Below are 15,144 nucleotides of genomic sequence, written 5' to 3' on the forward strand. Positions count from 1 at the left end.
ATCATATAAGGCTCAGTATCAGTGCCTGATAAGATAATGTAATTTTGATTAAAAAATCTTCCACAATGTTTTATTGTTAGAGTCAAACTGTTAAAATGCATAATTGCAAGTTATACACAGAAAAATGAGTTAAAGAAAATTGTTATAATTAGAAACATTTTTTGTCCGGAATATATTATCGCCAAACATTTCTTTTTATTATCTATTTGAAACAGTGAAATTGTGCTGAGGATTGTTATTAAACCAACGTTTGAGTGATGTTTTAAGTAGATTCAAAGTAGGATTGAGCTGAACTATAAAACTTACCTCTTTTTTTTTCCCTCCAGACATTATTTGGAAAATTCTGACATGTGAAATTAAAAAAAAAAATAATTTCCCCAAAATCTAGAAACAGTTTATGGAGTTAGTCACTAGCCCCAAGAGGCAGTACACTGGATCTAAGGATGTGATGATGGGGGAAATCAGTTTGGTTCTGGACACTAAGTTACTGTAATGAGGAGTTAATGTGCACCTGCCCTTTTCCTGGCACAGGTCCCCCTCCATAGTGGACCTTGCTGTGACAAGTCAAAACTTTGCCCATTGTCCCCCAGCTGCTGCTGCATACCATGCAGGCCAGGAGAGGGGAGAAGTGACAAGAGAGCAGCCTCCTGCAAGGACCACTCTTTATCCCCACTGTGAAGCGCTGCATGGAGAGCACCTGCAGTGGAGACAGATGGTGCTTGCTTTCTCTGCAGTGCCATCACTTGGCACTTGCAAAGGAGAACATGATGGCTGCATGAACACAAAACTGCAGATTTCAATTCTAGAAACTCAAATTCACCCCTCTGCAAAAAGCAGAAGCAGGAGCAAGACCTCTTCCCCACTAACATACCACTTCAGTTCTGTCATGATGGCATATGTGTGAGTGTAAGTGGTGCTCAGAGACAGATCTTACTCATAAAATCATAAATGGATTTCATTAAACCTATGTGGTCTTTAATATATCAGACATAGTTGAGCCTTGGGAGTTAGAAAGAAAGGAAAGAAACTAAGAGAAGAAGACATATTGGTTCATTCCCCTCTCCCCCAAATACGCATCATAAATATTTCTAAACCAGAGCTGAAAAATAAGCAAAATTAGAGTAAGAGCTGCATAAAAACAAGGTGAACTGGCCTTCCTGGGAAACAGAAGAAGTTAATACATGTATGTAGATGTAGTTTCAAATCAGCAGTAACATTTTTAACCTGATTAAAGAAATACATAATCCTCCCTGTTTCAAGCCCTCAAGAAAAGTCAAAACAGGAGTCCAGGACCACAGAAGACTGAGTGCTCAGTGAAGCAGAATAGAATAACATCTTTAACAGTTTCACTAGTTTTGAAAGCAAATGTTTCAGCATCCTTTTACCTTCAAGCACACTTGTTTTTTTTTCTAGAAGTTACATGCATTGCTGATGTTGCAAATCTAACACAAAAGCCAAATGCATATAGTTGCCTTATTCCTTGTTCTTTGAACAAGTTTTTACAGACATAGAGTGGGTTTCTGTATTGCATTGGACTTTAAAAAAAGTAAAGAATTCTTTCTACATTCGATGCATGGTTTTGAAAGGAGAGCTTTTTCTTATAAACACTGATATTTTATTAATGTTCTGCACAAGAATATTGGAGTAAGTACTGACAGTTGTAATGTGCTGAATATCTAGTAACTATTTAGGTTAAAAAAACACTTCTGTGTTTCTACAGTGTGGTTATCTTGAAAAACCACATAGCAGTAAATCTTGGTGGATTAATGCCTTTGAATCAGCAAAGCTGCTTCTGATTAACAATTATTTTAGCTGGTGCTATATTTTTTTATTATATATAATAACAAACATGATTAGTACAGAAGTATTATCCTCTCTATAACCTGTTTGTAATTGGGAGAATCTGCAGTAGATATTCTACAGTCCAGCTCATACTGAAGACTGAAGTATAATTACAGTACAGGCAATCTCATCTATATTAATTACAGCTGTCACCATCGATCCAGTTAACCAGGATAACTAGCTCTGCTGAGCCAGAGTTGACAAGCTTTCTGGCTAAACCCAGATTGCTGTGTAAGAGTTTTTATTGCATTTTTGAGACTTTTCAATTGCCAAGAACACTGGAATTTGAAAAAGTAAATAAAAAACATTGTGGATCATGGATCAGGAAACCAAAAGCAAAATCTAATTTCACTTCATTCTCGGAATTGAAACTTGTAAATGCACCTTACAAGACAAGCCATGAAAAGGCAAAACAAACCTTTACATAAATGAGGTGGGTGTAGAAAGGGGCCGGACAGCTTGCTGACGTGCAGATGAGGGATGTGCTTGGTCCCCACAGGGATAATGCAGTGCAGAGTTAGAGGCTTTGCCTGCCAGAGGGCATGCCTGCAGTGTCCAGTGAGGAGTGGTGCAGGGAGCCCCAGGCCCATCAGCCCTGCAGCCTTGGGTCTTTCACAGCCCAGTTGCAGTGCCAGCAGAGCTGTACAGTTTCTGGTAGATGTCTTAGCCTCGCCTTACTCAATAGCACTGAAATGCTAGAGCGTGCCAGCTCAGCTAGGCAGCAGACCCAAGATCTCTGTGTTCTGCTGCAGCCCTTGAGGAGTTGTACATGCCCTGTTGATGCTCTACCACCATGGCATTCTTCCAGCTTTGATGTGCTGTGACTGAGAGCAGGGTCTGGTCCAGTCCATGGACAGATTGTACCTCTCTCTTTTCTCTTTCCACACACTGATTTTTTAAAGATGCGTTTAGATACTCATCCAAAGTATACCACAGTCTAAATCATTTGAAGAGGAAGACAGACCTCAATGTGGAGGTTAGAGTCCAAAAGTGTAGGTCTTAAACTTGGATCAAAAATAAAACCCAGAAGACTTCTCAGTTCTAACCAAGAGAGGCAATACTCAGATCCCCTTCAAAAGCAATTGAACATTTTATAGAAGTTTAGTAACAAGAGTCCAATTTCATCCACTATACTGCAGTAGAATTGTTTCCTTTTTGTGCTATAATCCAAAGGCAGCTGAAAACTTCCATAAATGCAGCTTGACTAAGCCACTACTGTAGATTCTGCTGTACTACAAACCATTGCCTTGCCACCTTGGCTGTTGGTGCTCCAGATTTAGGCTGTTTGTGAAATTGTGTGTAACTAGGTAACTCTTCCTTCACAGGTGCCCATAGCGTGTTCAGTGGGACCACTTGAGGTATGAAGTACTCTTCTGTGGGTTTAGAATAGATTTTCACTCATGGAGAATACTATCACATACTTTATGTCAGGCACTTCTCCAAACCAAAGCTGGACTGTTAAAATGTGATGCAACTAGACTGCCTGATTTTTTTAAAAAACAAATCATGAAGATGTAAGTGAGCACCAAGATTTGATACTTGCTTCTTTCAGAAGACTCCAAAGTATTACTGTGGTAGGCTAAAGGTTTCAGTGTTGCATTTCTGTGTCTCTGGCTTTTTAGGAAAAAACACAGGTTTTGAGGAAGTTTTCTGTTTTCAGAATTTTTCCTGGATTCCAAAAGTATGACTTGACAGAAGGTTTTGAACAAAACAGCAATTTTGTTTTTTTCTTACACAGTTTTGTCTAGATTTTACTTGACCTTAGCAACACTCCCAAATATGCAAAATGGCCGTTATGACAGTGTTAGCAATGAGAGTGACAAATGTAAACTGTGAAGCTGGAAAATTCCAAAATAGTTCACCATCAGGCTTAACACACACCAGGAAGTTACTTTCTAAAATGTCACCAGGACAAACCTGAAGAAAGTGGCAGATTTTAATAAACTTTGTCTTAACCATATCCCAGACTACAGGAGTAGCAGGGCAAAAAACATGGTAGGTAGGCAGTTGTAACTGATGCCTTAGAGAATTTTGTTTGGAACACACTGGCCATGGGGAAATTCACCTTCCCATGAACAAAGGTATCAATTTATTCAGTATGGTGTGAGAGAGAATGAATCCACACAACCAAAATCCATGGCATCTTTCACTCCTCACTAAAGCAATACATAGGTACCTTATGTGCAGTACTTTGCTTTTACTTGTATTTATAGCCCCATTGAAGAAAAAGGTCTATTGGATGTACTCACCACGGGACCATATATACTCCAGCATCTGAGTGGAATATAAAATTATCCACCAGATGCAGTGACTGGCTCTGCACTATGCATTCCTCTCTCTGTAATGTCAAAAAAGTAAAATATAAAAAAAAAAAATTAGGAAGCTATGTCCTATCAATAATACAAGGTATTGTAAAAGGGCCATAAATTGAAAGGACAGCTTGTTGGTTTGGGCTTTGGCTTTGTTTTGTTTCTTCATGAACCTGTTTGTCCAAGAAAAACCTTGCAGTGAATCAGTGTTGCAGTGTTATGTTTTTTTAAGAAATGTTTTCTAGCTTTTCTCTGAGCAGCAAAACTAGCAGCTGGGTTTAGGGAGTAGGTGTTTTAGCATTCATTCAAGTCTCTCTGGTTTTCTACACTTGCATACAGAAGACTTGTAATAAGAAGGACACCTTAGAGATGTGGTTGATGTCAAGTATCAATGGTGTAGCCTTTCCTTCCCCTGTTCAGTCCTCTGCTGTATTGCTGCAGTATCAGTCAGTGGGTCTTGAAGTCTTTGGAGAACACTGATCAATCTTACCAGAGAGGAAGGATGGCAGCTGTTAAAGCATAGGAGCTAGCTCTTCTCCCTTGGAAGTAAAAAAACTCCTGTTGACTTCAGCAGAAACTGAGGCATTCTTGGCATGTAAGAATATCCTTTTCCAAGCATAGAAAAGAGATGCACAAACTTGGTCCCTTTCTCAAATGACTCTACACAGCACAGTGATAGATTGGATCGAAAAATCACATGTGAAGGATGTGACACCACAGAGCTGAACCTGTGCTAATGTCGTCCTTTACCCACTGTCTCAGAGATCTCTAGAGCAGGTCGATCAGAACTGGCTTTATTTCCTCTGCTTTATGTTCCCTTTGTTTTACATGGACTAACCTGTTCAGTGAAATGTTTTTCTCATGCTTGAGTGTTTACATATGCACCTGCACCTTAGACTTTTTCGGGTACATTCACTGCACTTACACTGCCCCTGCAATACCACGCTCCACTGTACATGTTTTCTGGCTGTACAGCTTAGTATGCATGTTTTATTAATATTCAAAATTAGATCTGTAAACATCTTACAAGTTCTAGGGGGACAAATGTGATCCAATATATCTTTGTTCAGGTTTTCATTAGAGAAAAATGTGATGACTTTCCTTTCTCCCAGGATGTAAAACCTTAGCCTCTGTGAAAAAAAAAAAATTGTCTTTCCCTGTTCTGCACAGCTCATTAACACTTCCCTCTGTACATTTATTTCTGGTGCCATTTATTTCTTCTGATATCATATTATGCAAATGTAATACACAGCCTCACTGTATAAATAAGAATCCTTCCTTAGCACTTCTTTTTTCAAGCTCTACAAAGTGCATTTCACAAGCACAGTTGCTCTAAAACAATTGCACAAATTGGATAACAGATTAAAAATATGTGTGAGAAGAAAATCCCCAAATTCTTAATCTGAAAGGTCACAGACTAAAGTAGTTTAACTTCATAAAATGAGACCCTGTGTCCTGAAGGCTGGCCAGGAGAACCTTGGAATGTCTTACGTGAGGAGAGGCTAAAATCTTTGCATGTCTAATGGCAGATTTATGGCTAGACAAGCTCTAAGGAAGTCTGTGGTTGTTTTTTGTAATCCTAAACGCAGCTGTTTTGTTAATTGGAAGGACCTTTTAATAAAACTGAATGGTGGGTGCTTTTAAAGCTACCTAATTCAACAACTACATCCTTGCTTGAAAGCTGAGGCAACAAGGCTGCTTTTCCCAATAGTGTACATATTTGGAAACAATTGTTCATTTTTATACATTTACCAGGATGTGTCAAGATTAGAACTGATTTTTTCTGCTTGTGTCTAGCCTGGAAGAAATACATTTAAATGTCTGTCTCAGCTGATGCAAAACATTTTGCCTGACCTGAGACAAAGAACTTTATTTTGCAAGAGGGTTATTTACCTTTTTTTCATCCCCAAACCAAATGGGTCTGTCAGTTTCAAAATGCAATGTCATTTTTGGAACAAGAAGTCAAAATATTTCTCCTAGAAAATGTCAATTAATAACATTTAAACTTCTCTAATTTTACTCTTTTGTCCAAACTATTTTACATGATCTGACTTTCTGAATAGTTCAATTCCCTCTGTAACTGTGTATCTGTAAATTATATGTAGCCTGAAGACATTTTCAGCCTCCTCTAGTTAATGTGCAGGTACTGCTAAGATTTCCATTACCTTCAGTATGACTCTACAAAGGCACATCTTTAAGTCATAAGGTCTCACCCAGGCTACCCGCAGGGGTATGACCGAGGGCAATGGTTAGAATGGCTTGTCTGCAGCTGGCCAGGTTCAGGCCCAGGTTAAGAGATCATGCTTTCAGAATGCATGTGTCAGCTTGCTTTGTGACTCTGAACTTGTTATCTCCAGCCAAAGTTTTGTTTTCACTCATATCTACACATATCTGGGGCCTTATCCTAGAAATTCTTTCTCATACCAGTAAATTTCATTGCCAGGAGATTCCCTTTGAAGGCAAGGCAATGGTTTCCAATATGCCCAGCAGTAGGTGTGGGCAGGACCAGGCCTACAAACACACAAACACTTGTGCAGTCAAACATGGTATTTGTCTGTGTTAATATTTTACAATGTTAAGGAAATTGTGCTAGAAAAGCTCATTTTCCCTAAAGATTGTCAGCCTTAATAAGAACTAAGAAATTAGAACAAAGTCATCATGAATTCTAATGTATTTGGACATATGGCCCTAGGACCTGTTATTACCATATCAGTCAGATAAAAGAGTGGGAGAGTGGTTGCAACAGCACAGAAGGAAAAATGTTAACACAGCAAAAGGACTCTTACTTTTAAAGAAATATTCAGTCTGTGAATTTCATTTCCAACTTTAAGAAAGTCTTGTGGATAATATAAAGTTCTTAGAACTCTTGTTTAAATAGTATTTTTGTCATTAATGTTGAAGCATTCCTTTTCTGTTTAAAATGGAGTTTTTTCTGTAAATCTACATTTAGAATGAATCAGAGTGTTTGAAATACTGTATTAGCTGGGTTTTTGTGGTAGGCTGGGAGGGTAAGAAAAATAATCTTGAGCAGGGAGAAGTGAATTCAGGTCAGAGTCCATTTCCAAGGCACATCTAAAAACCTAATCAGTTCATTTAGTCTCTATCCTCCAGCTCTCAAATGTGTATCAGCATAGGCAAATGTACAGTTCCCAGGTCTCCAAACAGCAATCAGCTGATTGTGTTGGTTGCATGTGTGTGTGAGAGAGAGAGAGGGAAATGTATGAAACCATTTAATTATATGTATCTGGAGCGACAACTGGACCTGGGGTTGCTGTGACCTTAACGCAAGGTTTAATCAGGTTTACCAGTAACTCAAGATCATCTGGTGTTACAGACCATCTTAGACACTCACAGGAAGACTTTTTGCTGTTAATTCATTGTGGACATGAAGGTATTTACAGATTTTTTGAGGAGGCAGACAAGGCTTTCTGAATGCATTTGATAATTTTGTACAAATTGCTGTAAGCATGGATGCTTGGCAGCAGGTTAGTGAGTCAGAATAAGGGGTCTAGCTGAGTTTCATGAATGCAGATGGTGCAGAGCCAGGATGGATGTTAGTGTCTTGTGGTGAACTACTACCACCATGTTCCAAAGCATATTGCACCATCTGGATTGTGATAATTTGAAAATTTCTTGGTTTATGTCATTAAAACATTTCTAAAGCTTTACTTGAGTTTTATACCAAACTTTCTGCTAACTTTACAGCTGAGCAAATATAGAAACATTTGCATAATTGTTTTTAATACTTGCATTAGCTTCCATCAGCTTGTTTTTTAAAAGGATTTTTCTTTGACAGTGCTCTAGTGTCTTCTGTCTTTTCTTCCAGAGATGCCCTCAAAAATGAATTTGCTTAAGAGAGGTAGCATTTGTCACATATAGAGGACCATCACAAAACCTCTATCATTTAAGTACCATGTTTGTCTTAGAAATAAACCTGAAATGACATCAAAATGCAGCTGAAGAGGTGCACAGGCTTTGAGATGGCCTCCTACACCCAGCTGTATTTCATCCAGCTTGTTGTTGAAGTAAATTTCAGGTGGATCAAAGCAGAGTGGATTACTCCCTGATTCACTGGTAAAATTGAGAAACTTGTGGTAATTGCTTTGATCAATGACAGTCTCTTACATAAAGGATACAGTGGCAAAACAGGGACCTGTGCCTATTTGGGGAGGGTGCATTTAGGGTATGAATATAATTAATATTAATAAAATCTAATTATAAGACAGTTGCTGTATTATACAACAGGGAGCAGACAGCAAGCTGTGTAGTTTTAGTTATCCTATTATGATACTTTTAAAGCATTCATGTTGTAGCTTCTGCAAAAGAAAGGAGAGGACAAGGCTGGAGCCTGGAAAGAGCTGTAGTCCTTGCACTAGAGCTGCCTGCCCAACAGCTACAGTGGGAAAGAGAGGTGATGGTGGAATCTGGTTCTAGGTTTGCCATGGTTTTTGGTGACTGGTGTCTGGCATCACCCTGGCTTTTCCAGAGTATCTACATCTCGCACTACACAACATCATTTTCACACTGAAATACGCTTGCCCAGTCAGTCCTAACTTTTGTCAATAGGATTTTTAGTCCAATCTTTCATCAGTGGGATCTAGGCTTGTGTGGTAAGGAATGTGATTTTAGCTTTAGAAAGGAAAATGTGAGTTATTTTCAACAGCTTGCACTGACAGCTAAGTACTTTCTTCTGCTAAGATTTAGTCCAAGAGGATTCACAACAGGCTGAAACTTCACTCTAGAAAAGATCTTTCGGCTACAAACCTGTCTTCTTGCTTGTGACTCAGTTTTGCAGTTAAATCTTAGCTCAATGGCCATTGGTTTTGTTGGGATTTTTTTTTTTTTTTTTCATGGCTGCTTTCTTAACTTTATGGGGAAAATGTCTCATTACCCCATAGAAATGGCAAGCAGAAACCTCTGTTAAATGCTGAATATGGAGAAGCTTAATGCTAAGATTAATTGTCACCTAGCCAAAAGAAAGGAATGGAAGCTGGGGCCTCCATGAAAACTTGTTAACAGCTCTCGAGACTTGAATATCCCAAAGACCTGCTGAAAAGTCACCATATACAAATATAGGATTATTTTCTGAAATGCTTTGCCAAAAGATTTTGAATTATGAATGAAGCAAAACAAGCTGTAAACTCTTCACTGACAGATCCCCAACAGAATGAGAAGCTAAATTTGTGCACTATAAATTCACTGTAATTTGTTTACTCGGCTTCAGCCAGTTTATAGGTTGTGCTGGAAATCTGCCAGGTTCTGGTATGGCTGAGGCTCAGTAATTCAAGAAGAAACCTTGTTACTGCAAATGATAAGAGGTTCTCAGTACTCCTCATGATGGAAAGTCAAATGAAATGAAAGTAGATCTTGATATACTCTATGCTGAATTTGAATACTACTTGTGGGCAATCAGGACAAAACATGGTCACTGGATGCATGCCACCAACATGACCTGGTGGCTGGGCTGGAGGGGCAGTATCATATGTCAAACACTAATGTCCAGGAAAGAATTATTATGCCCACACAGAAGCCACAGAAGCAAGAGCCTGATAACAAGGAGTGGATTGGGATGTTTCCTAGAAAATTATTATGAGGCCACATGACTGAAGAAAACCATGACCACAAACTGTTGAGAAATTTCTCTTTATGCCCTTGAATTGTGCCTGGTTTCTGCACATGCTGGAGAACAGATTGCTGATAATACAGCAGAGGGCAGCAATGGAAAGTGACCCTCTGAGATTCCACACTCAGTGTATTTTGCAAACAATAAACAGGCACAGGGTAAATAAAACATAAAAAGACCAGACCAGAACCAACCCTAAATAGATCCTCTAGGAGTAATCCTACAAAATCAGAACATTCAGGCAATGGTACAACTTAGAAAATGTCATTGTAAATATCATCCTTTTCTCCTTATTCTCAGCCTAAAGCAAATATTCTGCTAAAAGAGTGGGGGTTTTTACTGCTGATGTCAGGAAAAGGGGTGCACGAATCAAATTGCGTCTGGATCACTTGGAAGCTCAGCAGCTCAATAGCATGCTATTTTCTTAAAAATAACATGTGGGAAAGACTGTTCATTTTCCAGTATCTAAGCAAAAGAAATTAAGAAAGCATATGCATAGCAATGAGAAACAGAAATTCAGTACCCAAGCTTCTTCACAGTAATAACTGAAGAGGGTGGTAACACAGATGACCAGCTGATGCAGCCTCTGTAGCTCTGGTGATTTTAGTGGCCACTCGCTGAGCAGATTTCCCAGTGTTGTTGCTGTGACCTTACAGATCCATTATTTTTAATGAGACAACGTCCCTTGGTCAGTTAAAAGAAATTAAGTTTATTCTAAGAATTTGATAAATTTCAAACTGATAAAGTTTCAAAAACAATCCTGTGTCTAAAACCCAGTTTTTTAGGGTTAAACAATTTTCTGTGAGTCAGCTAAGAGTAATCTCCTGCTACAATCAGAGCTTTGGATAATGGCTACATTTCAGACATACATTATGTGCACTTTAGGCAGGTAAGTGTTAGAAAACCAAGCTGAAATAGTCTTCTTGTGAACTGTGCTAATACAGAATGGGAAGGATGGTTTAACTGTGAGACTTGAACAAAGAGGAAAAAGAGATCATTGGAAAAACTTAATTTTGAAATAGTAAATGTACGTGAGGGACACAGGAAGACAGAATTATTACTGTGTCCAAGCACTTCATGCCCTGCAGAAGCAAAGAGGGTAATTTGGATCCATTTTCTTTTACCAATCATGTCTTTTCCAGTGATGGAGTCTGGCAAGGATGTTTATGACTTGTTTAACAATTATTAAATGAGCCTTTCTGTTTAAAAAAAAAAATCAAGCTGACTGTGAAACGGACTCACCTTTTTCTTAGACATGACTGCTATTTGATTGTATTAGATTAAATGATGTCTAGCATAGCCCTCAGAGAACTGTCATTTACAGTATTTAACATTTATTCAATGCACAGAGATTATGCTGATCTAGAAAACAGTAAGCAAAAAAAATCCTGGGTGATTATAAAGATAAGTGTACCAGTATTTGATCTGGAGAGCTCTGATCTGTCTGCTCTGACATGCAGTGGAGATTTACACTTCCTCCCCAAATGTTCTTTTGGAGATATTTGCAGTACCTATAGCAGGCTTTGCTGAAACTGCATTCGGAAGGATACATGTAATGTGATTTGAAATCAATAAGATAACTCCAGTACTTCATTTGACAGATGAAATTTTATGAATTTCAAACAAATTCTAAGCAAAATGCACTCATGCTGCAAATAGTGCATAAATTGTTCCCCAATTTTATCTTGCCATCCAATCAACTTGTTAGTATCAGTATTCCCCAACACATTTGTTTCATAACCATATGAATGACAGAGGCAAATGATGCTTGTTAAATATATGCATTGATATTTTTTACCTTCTGTTGCTACTTGAGGTAATCCTAAAATATCTGCTTCACCTTCAGATGTGACAGCTGTTTCATTTTGTTTCTTTTTAAGAGCTCCAACTCATATTAGGTTAGCCTGTCTTTGGTGTTTTGCCCAAGCTGTCTGTATTTCAGGCTGCTAAAACAAAAAGTGTTTTGTATTTAGCATCTTAAAATAATATTAAAAATCAAGCACAGTATCATCTTTAAAATATAAAATGTGTGAATCATTTATACAGTTTTTGCTGTCAAATGATGTTTGACAATCATCATATGATAATGAAATGTATAATTAATAACAAAAATGCCAACATCTGTTAGCTTGCTATTACAGGCTGATTCTAAGTGTTCTACTTGGAATATGTCTTCATTAATTTAATTAATATTAATTTTTTTAAAATACAATTTGTTTTCATTAGTTGCTAGTTTAGGTAGGTACAAGGCATAAAGAAGATGTTCTATTTTTTCCCCTTGTCAATAACCAAATTTCACAAATTCTTTAAAAACTGTTAAATTGATGCAAATGTCCTATTAGCACATGAATCCAGTTAGATGAATGCATTGTGTTCACCCATGATTGATTCAGCCTTTGCTTTAGCCAGATTTGCCTGTTCAGGAGAGACTCCCTGTCTGGGGGGGGATGCTGCTCTGCCTGGCATCCTGCCCACTAACATCTTCAGTTGTTCTTTCTGCTCTCTTGCTGCCAAAGTAAAACACATTCAGGTGCTCATGCAATTCATAGCTGCAATATGCAGGCAATTGAGCTAATTTTATGCAGATATACCATGCATGTTTATAGCCTTGAGACAGTCTCCAGCTCATTGAGAAGAAAAGGTTCTGAGGCAAGGCTCCCCTGGAGGCCTGATCAGCAACAGATGCCTTCACTGAATGAAAAAAATTTCCCCATGAATTTGTACATACATAGACATATATATGTATACATAAACTTACATATGTACGTGTGTATATATTCAGTACATTAACACTTGCCAAGGGAAATATTGGACACTTGGAAAATTGTATGGTGAACAAACAATGGCTGTTCTAGAGAAGACACTTGCATTTCTTCTATTGTGCCATCTGCAGGGAAGGTCTTACCTATGGGGCAAACTGTGAGGGTCTGCAGAAAAGCAAACTAAAGCAGGTCTGCCTATCCTCCAACATGCAAATTAAAGCCGTCCTCCAGTAGTCTGAAAACACCCTAGGGATTTTCAGAGGCCATCTGAAAGCTGCTAAGCTTCTTGGTAATAGGGGTGAGAACATCTGGCCATAGATGAAGGTCTCCCAGAAGCACCCCATTCTTCTGGTCATAGCTGAATTGGGAGGCATTTTGCCATTTTTTTGCTTGGAGTCTGCTGATCGTGTCTCTGTAGTCTTTCTCTGAGAATTTAAGTCTATTGAAAACAGCAGGTAGATGCACTGTGTTTTGCTTCATGAAACTGTTACCTAAATATTTGTGATAAATTATAATTGTTTTTAAATAATCACTACATTTTTTGAACAGTGTATATTGCAAATTTTCACAGGAATGGTGCATACAGCAGAGATTTATTATACTCTTCTTGTCACGCAGTTGAAGCTGTCCACAGATGTGCCCAGTTCTCCATTTTCTGCTTGGGAAGGGTTTGAGCTGAAATAAGTGAGAAGACTTTTTTTTTTTTTCCACATTCTTTTTCTCCTCATTAAATTCTCCATCTACCATTCCGAGCAGCTCTGCTGTAGTGAATGCAAAAGAAAGCAACTATTGCTGGTTTTGTGGAGTCAAAACATACAATGTAAAAGTTAGAATTGACAGATTGTAAAAAGACAGTAATTATAAAAATGAAGAAAAAAAGGAAAGCCAACATTTATGCTGACCACAGAGATAAGGCAGCTTCCTTCAGTTCACGGTGATGTTAAGGAAATTAAAACCTTCGGGTTTGCAGGTAATTTAACAAGAGCAAGGCCATATTTCCCTATGATCTGTAATAGCTCAGTCTCCTGTAGTGTCTTCTTTTTCATAGTCTTCTTCCATCTGCAGCAGAAAGAGTCTGATACCTTCCAATATGAAACTTTTCGAGCTAACCTTGTTCCCTTTGATTGAAATAAATGGGGGGCTCCCACATGTAGCTGAGCTGGCTGACCTGAAGGAGCAGTAACCTCCAGGAGAGTGAAAGTAGTGACCAGTGTTATGGGCTGAGGGCACTCGGCTCTTCAGCCAGGACTGGGACCTGTATGACTGTAAAGGTCCTTCAGCTGAATGTGTCAGTCTCAATGGCTATTGATGAAGTTAGGTGAGGTGAGCCACATCATTCCTCTGTCCTTACAATTCATGTGAAGAGTGACTAATTTCTCCTAATGTCACTGGGAGCTGCATATACACAGCCAAGAGAAGTTTAAGACCCAAATAATTTGTAACACTTTTTGTGAACATGAAAACAAAAAAAAAACAACACTGAAAACAAACAAAATAAATGAATGCAACAAGCAGGCTGCTCCTAGGCTTTGTTTTCAAGTTAACATCTACTTTGTTGAATGATTTGTATGTGGCAGTAGGATGGAATGATGTGTTTTTCAGGCAGGCTGATGCTGTGTTATTAACAGCAGGCCAGAACTTTGGAGTTGGTCCTGCTCCAGAAAGTTTTAATACTGGGTAGTAATTCAGTCCTGGATATAAAGACTGCCTGATTCAATGATTATTGAAGCCATTTACTTTAACGAACTTTGGAGTGGATTTTTAATATGAGAATATGAGGAAGGAAATTTTATTTATTTTGTTATTTTGCATTTAGTTTGCCTTTTTCCCATTATCATTTTTAAAAATGACAATTCTGGGCAGGCATTCCCTACTGCCTCCAGCAGTTTGTTACAGCCTGCCTTCAGGAAGTTGCTGTTCACTCCAGGCTACCAGCTGAACTGCTGTGGCCAACCAGGACAACCTCCGTCCTTCCTTTCACCCAAAGAAATCCTTGAGATGCAAGATGTGCAGACTTGAAGGGTTACAGGTGAGACGAGACTGTTGAAGAAGCTCAGCTGCTGATCAGAGTAAGCTGTTGCCCCCTGAACCAGCAACAGAACCATGTCCATGTCTAAGTGAACAGACCAGAGACATGCTGAGGATATCCGATTCGCCCTGTGCCAAACCTGATTAGTCCCTTTTCCCTCCATCTCCTCCCTTCTGTCACTTTCATTAAGTAGCAGCAGCTTGGTATCCTGCAGTTGATGTTGTTCTGGTATATGTGTGCATCTGAAAAATGGAGAAACTAGGACTACAATTTGTAAAATATCTGGTATTGCTAAATATACTTTTGGCGTATTTGATAAGTATAGAATCATAGAATGGTTTGGATTGGAAGGGACCTTAAAGATCACCTAGTTCCAGCTACCCAGAATGGGTAGGGATATCTCTATTTAAAATGACATCCTAATGCCAAACTAAGGACTTTTTTTAAGGACTTACAGACTTAAAGAATGACCCTTATCTGCATTTCTGCCCCCACCCCCCCAATTTATTACCCTTTAAACAGTTTAGCCAACAAAACATGCTCATTTCAAATGGAGATGAGGACTCTTTAGCTGACCAC

The 15,144-nt window shown here is 38.6% G+C and overlaps 1 protein-coding gene across 7 annotated transcripts in view; it reads left to right on the forward strand.

Annotated features, from left to right (window-relative positions):
• SEMA6D (semaphorin 6D) overlaps positions 1-15,144 on the forward strand; it is a 224,244-nt gene that overhangs the window by 152,380 nt on the left and 56,720 nt on the right. Inside the window, exon 1 of one of the 7 annotated variants that reach the window (XM_051628021.1) lies at positions 13,202-13,220. The exons of the other annotated variants lie outside the window; for them this stretch is intronic. The gene's annotated coding sequence lies outside the window, so the exon portion shown is untranslated. Of the gene's footprint in view, positions 1-13,201; positions 13,221-15,144 lie in introns of those variants that run through there. 7 annotated transcript variants of the gene reach the window in all.

This window comes from Apus apus, chromosome 10 (assembly GCF_020740795.1).
Source record: "Apus apus isolate bApuApu2 chromosome 10, bApuApu2.pri.cur, whole genome shotgun sequence".
In the NCBI taxonomy this organism is placed as follows: domain Eukaryota; kingdom Metazoa; phylum Chordata; class Aves; order Apodiformes; family Apodidae; genus Apus; species Apus apus.